The sequence below is a fragment of the Lolium rigidum genome, chromosome 4 (genome assembly GCF_022539505.1).
Source record: "Lolium rigidum isolate FL_2022 chromosome 4, APGP_CSIRO_Lrig_0.1, whole genome shotgun sequence".
NCBI lineage: Eukaryota > Viridiplantae > Streptophyta > Magnoliopsida > Poales > Poaceae > Lolium > Lolium rigidum.
In genome coordinates, this window is record NC_061511.1 from 136,336,558 (window position 1) to 136,345,860 (window position 9,303).

Below are 9,303 nucleotides of genomic sequence, written 5' to 3' on the forward strand. Positions count from 1 at the left end.
AGAGAAAATACCAGCAAAACATAATCAAACCAGAGAAAATCAGATGTGCGGTGTTCCTTCCATAAATAGCATCGCACAGAACAGCAGGTTCAACCATCCAGGCTCCATGTACAACTACAGAGTACAGACCACAGAGTACATGCAACTCTTGTCATCAGATTTTTTTTTTTCATTCAGAAGCAGGCAAAGACAAGAAAATCAGAAGAGCTAATCCTTCACCAACCTAAACCAAGCCACAGATTATTGGCCAAGATACATGATCTGAGTTGCGACCCTAACCATAACTTAAGCAGCTATTCAGCGCTACAAGAACATCAGCATGGAGGTCGACCCAGAGTCGCGCAGTGACCCCTCTTCCTCTTGTTCTCCGCCACGAGACCAGGTTCTAATTCCACCTTGGGTAATGGACGTCGAGAGCCTTGGACTGCTGCGTGCTCTGGCTGTTGGCACCAATGAAGCCTTGCAGAAGGCTCTGTGCCGCTCTCACTTGGTCCGGCATGCCCTGGATCTCCATGATGGACTCTGAGGAACCAGGATGAGCTTCACGCAAATTCATTCTTGCACCAGAGATCTGAGATCAGCCAAGACTTATGTGAGTAAAACCGTTTGACTAATACAAGACTGGCTCAAATGGATGATGCAATCCCATTTGCAGTTCAGAAGGGTCAGAGATCATAGCTAGTACCTGGCGGATCTCTGCTAGGTTGACACCACCAGCTCCAATGATAGATTCCAGAGAAGCTTTTGGAATCCTCACTTCGAGAGAGCTACTTGAGTATCTGCCAAAAAAAGATAATCTTTCAGTGAAACTGGCCCAAGTAGTATTTTGGAAAGAAGACAATATGCGAAAAACCTACCCTGGAATTGGCCCAGGTAGTCTTTGATAATCCTCACGTCCATGCATCTGTCTGGCGGCCTGAAGAGAGTGAAATTTGAAACTATTTAGCAGTGAAGAAAATGAGAACTGAACACATTCAGATGCACCTGCCCACACATGTGAGGCGTGAACATACCAGAAAACAAGGGAAGTAGGAAATAAAATGTTGACAGAAGTGATAGATAGGAGGACATGAATGCGGATCAGCATAACCTACACTAAAATGTGGACAATTTTCTATCCTTTTTAGGAATCCCAACCAGTTACGGGAAGAAAATAAGCATAATGCAACACTCTTGCACACACTAGTCTCAGGTTCCCAGTGAGAACATATTAGGTGAGGGCCATTTGCAAAATAGGGAAGCTAACGCATTGAAATGTACCTCAGTGTAATCATAAGCATTGGAATTTGCAGCTCTGGTGACGCCTAATTGTTGCACACTAGTATTCCCAGTTCTCGATAGACCTAATTGCTGTGTACCTCTACTGGAGTAACTATCAGTAGGCATATGGTCACGATAGGAACGATGGGACATATAATCAGCACCAGGACTGGCAGGCAAGGGCATTTGCATAGTAGGCAAAGGAGCAGGTGCTGCATATCTGTCGAATGAAGCAGATGGGGAGCGTTGCTAGCCAAAGGACCCGAACCAGGATACTCTCTTCTTTTCGATAAGTAATCTACAGGATAAACAGAAGAAAGATCAAGGGGTTTATTGTTTGGTCTTCCATATGGCATATCAGTGGCAGATCTTCCATAAGGAAGATCGTTGATGGGTCTTCCATATGGTGTATCATTGGCGGGTCTCCCATATAGTGGATCATTGGCCAGTCTCCCATATGGTGGATCATTGGCAGGTCTTCCATATAGTGAATCATTGGCAGGCCTTCCATATGCTGGATCAATGGCAAGTTTTTGATATGGTGAATCATTAGCAGACCTTCCATAAAGGGGGTCATTGGCAGGCCTTCCATATGGGGGATTGGCAGGAGGTCTTCCATATAGTGCGAATTCCCTGCTAAGAAACATATCCGCAGGGGGGGCATCAAAACGAGCAAAAGGTAGAGGATTATTGGCAGAACTTTCATCTCTGAGGGTCCTAGTTCTAAGCCTTGAAGCAATCTCTGTGAGGGCTTCCCTTGAAGTATCTGGAACACCAGCAACCTGAAAACTCGGAACAAATGTAAAAGCACAATAACAAGTTATATAAGAAATAAAGACACAAAAAAGGACATGGACAAATTGATGCAGATACGATCAAATATAGAATCACCTGAACAAGCTCCTCGTCAAAAGATAAGTACTTTGGTTTATCAGCCTTGGAATAAACTCGGATTTCAGCCCCAATACGCCTTCTCATTTCAGTAATGACCTTCCCACCTTCCCCAAGAATACAACCAACTGTTTTTGACGGTACAACAAGCCTTGTAACCAAATCTCCTTCCTCAGAAGGTGCACTTACTTTACTATGGAGCAAAATAAGTGCCTCAATTACTGGGGATACTGGATCGCCAGGAATCTGGATTCAAAAAAATAGGAGATAAACTGTGAGGACTCATAATGATGATTGGTATGATAAGAGGATGGCAATTAGAACAACCATCTACATCTTACCTCCTTAGATGAAATGACAATCAATCTTTCTCCAGAAGCATCTTTGTCCAACTCTTTAACTATAATGCGAGCCCCAGTCTGCTGCTCTACCTGCTTAACATTTGCCCCACTTTTCCCAATAACAGGACCAATAAGCTCAGAAGCACACAGAATCCTAATAGAAAACTCTTCTGCTATAGGGACAGGATATTGTGATGGTCTATTTCTATATGAATCAAGCATGGGCATTGATGGTGCATGATCAACATGCAGATGTGGCAACATGGGATTTTCATGTGGCACCAGTGGTGGGGACTCGAGCTTCCTTCGTGTGCTTGCATCTATAATTTCTTCAAGAGGTGGATTTTCTTTACGAGGATGTTGGTGGAGACGAGTAGATATTTCATAAAGAGCTTTTCTTACAAGAGAAGGTGTGCCAGATATCTGAAATAACATAAGAAATTGAGCATCAATAATATTGATGTAAAAAATAATAAAGCACACAAAAAGAAGCATTCTGTAACTGACATGTATAAATCGAAAAATAAAACTAGGCACCAATACAGAATTCCACCGAGACAATTAAAACACCAGATCCACAAATTTCATTTAAGAACAGTGCACATGAACATCACTAGAAACTTGCATAGTAAAACAAATTGATGCGGTAGATTAATGAACAAATATAAATCTAAGTTAAACGAAACCAATTAAAATTCCATGAAGATCAATGCAAGGCATTAACAATGGATTTTTGCTACTACAAGAAATTTTACCTGAACCAATTCATCACGCTTAAGTGCACACTGAGGAAGATTTTCGGATGGTAAGATACGGATGCCTGCACCAGTATCATTTCGCAATTGTTGTATAATAGAGCCACCTTTTCCTAGCAGGCAACCAACTTGATTGCCTGGTACCAGAATTCGAGCAGTCACATCACCGCCAGTTTCAGGTTTTTCATGGATACCTCCTCCTTCGTTGGGATCTTCATCAGCAGCAATCTTATCATGTATCTTCAACAACGCATCTTGGGCAAAACAATGAGGCTTCATGTTCTCTAAGCCATCATTATTAGAAATATTTTGAACAGCTTGTTCAGAGTGATTTTGGTAATCAAAGATAATAATGACTCTGTCATCTGCACCGGGAATAGAATCAGCAACCCTTATCTTTGCTTTAGTCTCCTCTCTAAGGGCCTTAACAACATGACCACCTCTCCCCAAGACACTGCCGATCTTTTTCCCAGGGCACAATATCCTATAAATGGTTTCTATTGGACGAGAAGACACTGGTCCATCATCCTGCCTGGTGTTAACCCGCTTCCTCTTTCCATCATCAGAACTAAAATGAGTCCTCCTTTTGGACGTACTTGGATTATGTCTTCTAGATTGATCATAGTCCATCAGTCTGCATAAAGAACTGTCTGTCAACATAAAGAAACTGTAGAGGTGCAACATGGAAATAAAGGGTGTGGGGTACACTAGGAGTCCATTAGGGCATATACAATGGTATCTACTCAGCCCTTTGTAAGGCCTATTACGTAGGAAATTTGATGAGCTAGAGGCGAGAGAAGAAGGGAAGAGAAAGAGAAAGAGGTCGTCAGAAAATCTACAGAAGATAGATTCACATGAAATCCGCTGGCTAGCGACGCATGTTCTCCAGTTGTATAGAATGGGTGTCGGTACTTGTGGCCCTCAAAGAAATCGTGTTTCCATCTTCCTGAATCCATGGTGTGGTCTACCATTCTCAACAAACCACGACGACAATCATCTTTCCTTTCAAATCCTAGGTAATGCTCATCTTCTCTTCATGTGAATCCACCTGCTCATCAAAGTCGTCTCATCTTTTAAAGTCCACCGCCAGAGGAGGCAGATAGAAGTAGAAAATCTTCAATTCATTACATGTGGATGCAATCGTTGCTTGCATATCGGTACGGATAGAGATGGGATTGCAAAGGTGCTAAAAGAAACCATCGCTGGATTTGCTGTATGAACTAATTTGAGAATTTCTTTGATCGTTATATCCAAATTTTGTTTCCTCTTTTGGCCCAAGATGGATACGGTAATTATGTGATTGATGGAGTATGGTTTTCATCTGTGGGAAGGGAAATGGATATAAGGTCTTTGGCTGTACGGTGTTAAGAATTGGCTAATAAATTTATAGAAACAGAAGACTGATAGAGGGAGTGCTACCGGAGGAAGAAGAAACTTTAATTGTAGCAAGCAAAAAACTGCGCGGAGCACAAAGATACAGGAGTAGTATTAATCAATGAATTCTTAACTGCTTTAGTAAATCTCAAGTTCATGCAGATGGCTAAAAAGACAATCCACTGCACCAGGTCTCTATGGCACTATCTATATGTGACGTGGACATGTATTACAGATTTACAGACAATGGGAGTCTAAACTGATGTACATGCCTTTCGCAAACAAACAAAAGATGTGCATTCCCTTAGCTGCCTGGTTCCGACACATTACAACCCTGTGGCTTATGCTATCTAACAATTGAAGAATTGCTGGTGTTGCTACTTTGGGCGACAGAATAGTGCTACACGTTGTACACAAGTGCAAGAAAAGGTACAAATGTTCTCAAGTCAAATCAAGTTTTCACTTTTCAGGTGGGTTCTTGGATATATGTAACGGAATACAGAAAAAACGTGTCCAACCCTAAAATTCTATTGGCAAAACCAACAGTCTCACTGATATATGTAACGGAACACAGAAAATCGGCAGTCTGGCCTCACATATTAGTCGTCCAACCCTAAAATTCTACTATTGGCAAAATCAACAGTCCCTCAACCTACGTTCAGAAAAGGCGCAAGATTGACCAAAAAAACTACACTTATAAAGGCGTCTGGCGCACAATCTCTAACGCGCACAGCTTCACTCACACCCATCTAAGGCATCGAGCAAAAGAAGAAGCGTTCACTTCCCCCTGCAACAGAATCTCCATTCTGAGGGACCGACACATTGCATGCATCACAAAGCCATCAAACCTGGTTTCCAGTGCCGGATCTAGATGGTTTGCCGTGTGCGCGGCCCGAAATTCGTGGATGTAAAACTAGGGCTTAAGTAATTCACTGGATAACCAAAAGCCCGTACCTCAGAAACCGATGCCCAAGATCGCGGCGGGGGCGGAGACGACAGGGACGCGGCGAGGTTGGCGGCGGAGAGGCGCCTGGTGAGGACGGCGGGGGTGGAGAGGGGAGGGGGGCCTTGGCGTCGGCGGTGAGGCTGCGCTATGGCGCGGCCGCAGCTGTATCTAGGGCACGGGAGGGAGACGACGGGAAGAGAAGAAGCAGCGGGATGGTGGAGAGCGAAAGTCGCCGCTAGGACATTGGTTTTGACGGGGAGCAACCGGAGACTTGAGTTCTTTTTTCTCAGATGTATAATTTTTTTATTTTCACTGTAAAAAAATGGGATGGCAACTGAAGGCCAACTAATATAAAAAAAGTTATTTTTTAAAATTACCTGTTTTGTCAAATGAAAAGATGGAAAAAGAGAGCCTTCATTATTTCAGCCATACTATATATAAAAAAAATCACTTTCACCCATGTGATGCAATACTTTTTTTTTAGAAAACGCAATAACATTATTTCTTTTCATTGCAAAGATGAGTTTGTTACAGATATACGCCTCCAAGGAGGGCTATAGTTTAGAGGTACAAGTGATTATTGAACATCCTACGCCCAAAGCCTCGCCTCAACCTTGATATGCTCATTCATGTATTGGACCAAAGGCCATTCTCCGTCGAAGACGTAGGAGTTTACGGTGTTTCCAGATCAGCCAGGAAACAAGGAGCATCGCCTGCCTCGCGGAGATCCACCATTCATTAATGGAGGGTTCGTTGTCGAGAGGTCTGCAAGTGAGTGATACGTCTCCGACGTATCGATAATTTCTTATGTTCCATGCCACATTATTGATGATATCTACATGTTTTATGCACACTTTATGTCATATTCGTGCATTTTCTGGAACTAACCTATTAACAAGATGCCGAAGAGCCGATTGTCTGTTTTCTGCTGTTTTTGGTTTCGAAATCCTAGTAACGAAATATTCTCGGAATTGGACGAAATCAACGCCCGGGGTCCTATTTTGCCACGAAGCTTCCGAGAAGACCGAAGGGGAGTCGAAGTGGGGCCACGAGGCGCCGCCACACTAGGGCGGCGCGGCCCGAGCCCTGGCCGCGCCGACCTATGGTGTGGGGCCCTCGTGTGGCCCCCCGCGTTGCCCTTCCGCCTACTTAAAGCCTCCGTCGCGAAACCCCCGTACCGAGAGCCACGATACGGAAAACCTTCCAGAGACGCCGCCGCCGCCAATCCCATCTCGGGGGATTCTGGAGATCTCCTCCGGCACCCTGCCGGAGAGGGGATTCATCTCCCGGAGGACTCTTCACCGCCATGGTCGCCTCCGGAGTGATGAGTGAGTAGTTCACCCCTGGACTATGGGTCCATAGCAGTAGCTAGATGGTTGTCTTCTCCTCATTGTGCTTCATTGTTGGATCTTGTGAGCTGCCTAACATGATCAAGATCATCTATCCGTAATACTATATGTTGTGTTTGTCGGGATCCGATGGATAGAGAATACTATGTTATGTTAATTATCAAGTTATTACCTATGTGTTGTTTATGATCTTGCATGCTCTCCGTTATTAGTAGAGGCTCGGCCAAGTTTTTGCTCTTAACTCCAAGAGGGAGTATTTATGCTCGATAGTGGGTTCATGCCTCCATTGAATCCGGGACGATGACGGAAAGTTCTAAGGTTGTGGATGTGCTGTTGCCACTAGGGATAAAACATTGATGCTATGTCTAAGGATGTAGTTGTTGATTACATTACGCACCATACTTAATGCAATTGTCTCGTTGTTTTGCAACTTAATACCGGAAGGGGTTCGGATGATAACCTCGAAGGTGGACTTTTTAGGCATAGATGCATGTTGGATAGCGGTCTATGTACTTTGTCGTAATGCCCAATTAAATCTCACTATATTTATCATGACATGTATGTGCATTGTTATGCCCTCTCTATTTGTCAATTGCCCGATCTGTAATTTGTTCGCCCAACATGCTTTTATCTTATGGGAGAGACACCTCTAGTGAACTGTGGACCCCGGTCCATTCTTTTATACTTGAAATACAAATCTGCTGCAATACTTGTTCTTTACTCGTTTTCCGCAAACAATCATCTTCCACACAATACGGTTAATCTTTTGTTACGGCAAGCCGGTGAGATTGACAACCTCACTGTTTCGTTGGGGCAAAGTACTTTGGTTGTGTTGTGCAGGTTCCTCGTTTGCGCCGGAATCTCCGGTGTTGCGCCGCACTACATCCCGCCGCCATCAACCTTCAACGTGCTTCTTGGCTCCTCCTGGTTCGATAAACCTTCGTTTCTTTACGAGGGAAAACTTGCTGCTGTGCGCATCATACCTTCCTCTTGGGGTTCCCAACGAACGTGTGAGTTACACGCCATCAAGCTCTTTTTCTGGCGCCGTTGCCGTGGAGATCAAGACACGCTGCAAGGGGAGTCTCCACTTCCCAATCTCTTTACTTTGTTTTGTCTTGCTTTATTTTATTTACTACTTTGTTTGCTGCATTATATCAAAACACAAAAAAATTAGTTGCTAGCTTTACTTTATTTACTATCTTGTTTGCTATATCAAAAACACAAAAAAAATAGTTACTTGCATTTACTTTATCTAGTTTGTTTTATTTACTACTGCTAAAATGGCCACCCCTGAAAATACTAAGTTGTGTGACTTCACAACCACAAATAATAATGATTTCCTATGCACACCTATTGCTCCACCTGCTACTACAGCAGAATTCTTTGAAATTAAACCTCGCTTCTATCGAATCTTGTTATGCGAGAGCAATTTTCCGGTGTTAGTTCCGATGATGCTTGCTGCCCATCTCAATAATTTTGTTGAATTGTGTGAAATGCAAAAGTATAAGGATGTAGATGGTGATATTATTAAATTGAAATTGTTTCCTTTCTCATTAAGAGGAAGAGCTAAAGATTGGTTGCTATCTCTCGCCTAAGAATAGTATTGATTCATGGACTAAATGCAAGGATGCTTTTATTGGTAGATATTATCCCCCTGCTAAAATTATATCTTTGAGAAGTAGCATAATGAATTTTAAACAATTGGATAATGAACATGTTGCTCAAGCTTGGGAAGAATGAAATCTTTGGTTAAAAATTGCCCAACCCATGGACTGACTACTTGGATGATCATCCAAACCTTCTATGCAGGACTAAATTTTTCTTCGCGGACTTTATTGGTTCAGCTGCTGGAGGTACCTTTATGTCCATCACCTTGGGGGCGGCTACAAAGCTTCTTGATAATATGATGGTTAATTACTCTGAATGGCACACGGAAAGAGCTTCACAAGGTAAGAAGGTAAATTCTGTTGAAGAATCCTCTTCCTTGAATGATAAGATTGATGCTATTATGTCTATGCTTGTGAATGGTAGGACTAATGTTGATCCTAATAATGTTCCGTTAGCTTCATTGGTTGCTCAAAATTCTAGGTCATATCCTCGCTAATAGTAACTCTTATGGTAGATATGTTTCACCTAATGAGGAAAAGATGTTAGAAATTGAAAGATCCACCAAGAGCTTTATGCAATCACAATATGAGCAAAATAAATTGTTTACTAAAACTATGAATGAACAATCTACCTTGTTGAAGAATATAGGAAATCAACTTGAAAATCTGAATATGGAGATTTCTAGGTTGCAAACTAAACTTGCAAATGCTGAAACCCGAATCTCATACATGTATGCGTCACAATCTTCTTTAATTATTAAAATGGCTGCTAAACCCGAG

At 42.6% G+C, this 9,303-nt stretch overlaps 1 pseudogene; it reads right to left on the minus strand.

The window, feature by feature from the left end:
- Positions 1–34: 34 nt before the first annotated feature.
- On the minus strand, positions 35–5,702 carry LOC124705737 (annotated as a pseudogene).
- Between the last annotated feature and the right edge of the window lie 3,601 nt (positions 5,703–9,303).